Genomic DNA, 1,271 nt, shown 5'->3' with positions numbered 1-1,271 from the left:
AATCATGTTTTACATTTGTTTTTATTAGCTTCCACGATCACGGTACCACTGCCATGGTTAAAACTTAAATTATAGGCCGCAGAAATCAAAGTTTATGGAATGCACAAGTTTAATTGTGGTCAGATCTTGTTGTGCCTGACTGATGATGATATTGATTAGTCTTGTAATTTAGACATTAACATCATCGGAAATGTTTGCCAGCTTTCCTTCCTGGGTTCTGAAGCAGCGACTACTTTGCTTTTCGCCTGTATCACGTGTATGCGTTTTTCATATTTCTGTAGGATTATTGTTTGCTCTTCTTGTGTTAAATATGCGGTTCTAGTAGACTTTTCCATGTTTGTGATTGGTCATATGGTGCAAACACCATATCCTGTTGCATTAGATGGCTGCAGAGTTTCAATGGACTTTATTACTCATAATTATTTATAGATTTATGCATGAAGTTGTTGTCAGCCACCAGTTTTTATTACCTTTAGTGCCCATTATAATTATAGTTATCATTATCAGCATGCTAGCAGAAATCTTAGGCGTTTTGGAGACCTATGTCAACAATAGTCCTTAAATAAACCAAGCGACACATTGTACACTCTAAAACATGGGGAACAATGTTTATGAGTTATGGATCCAACTGTTGTCTTTTGGTCACAAAACAGGGAGAAAATAACTGATACAACAGGTTTTTGGTTAAGTTTTTGGATTGCATTCACTATCCTTATTGAGGCATCACACCTATGTAGTGTTTTATTAACCCCCAAAATTAAAAAAAATACACAAAACGTTTTGGGCCCAAAAAAGAGGTCAACTTCACATAACTCAGGCTTTGCTTACTTGAAGCGTAACTCTTGCCAACATGCTATCTAAAGTCTTTTTTTCAATGCACCCGAGTCAAACTTTCATTCAAACCCATAGTTAGCACAGAAGCGCCACGTTTAATAATTCAGTGCATTTTGTTTTTGGTCATATGGCCTTTTGAATGGGAGAGCTGGGGGCACTACCCATCAAAATCGCCATTACATTAAAAAGATGGCTCAAAACAACATGGAACTTTGCTTAAAGTATAATCAGGTGCTCTACACATGAACTCAACCATTGATAACATTGTTTGTGTTCACAGAGTTTACTAAAAAGAAAGGGTTTTGAACAACTCACTTTTTGACGCAGTTTGTTTCTCCGGTAGCCGCCATCTTGTCAGTAAAAAAGACTCAATCTCCAAATTCAACGCAACATGGAGGGGAGTAAAGATAGAAAGCTCCTGAAGCTTAATTCCATAT

This window comes from Etheostoma cragini, chromosome 10, assembly GCF_013103735.1.
Source record: "Etheostoma cragini isolate CJK2018 chromosome 10, CSU_Ecrag_1.0, whole genome shotgun sequence".
Classification (NCBI taxonomy): domain Eukaryota; kingdom Metazoa; phylum Chordata; class Actinopteri; order Perciformes; family Percidae; genus Etheostoma; species Etheostoma cragini.
Note: the sequence above shows the minus strand (reverse complement) of the source record.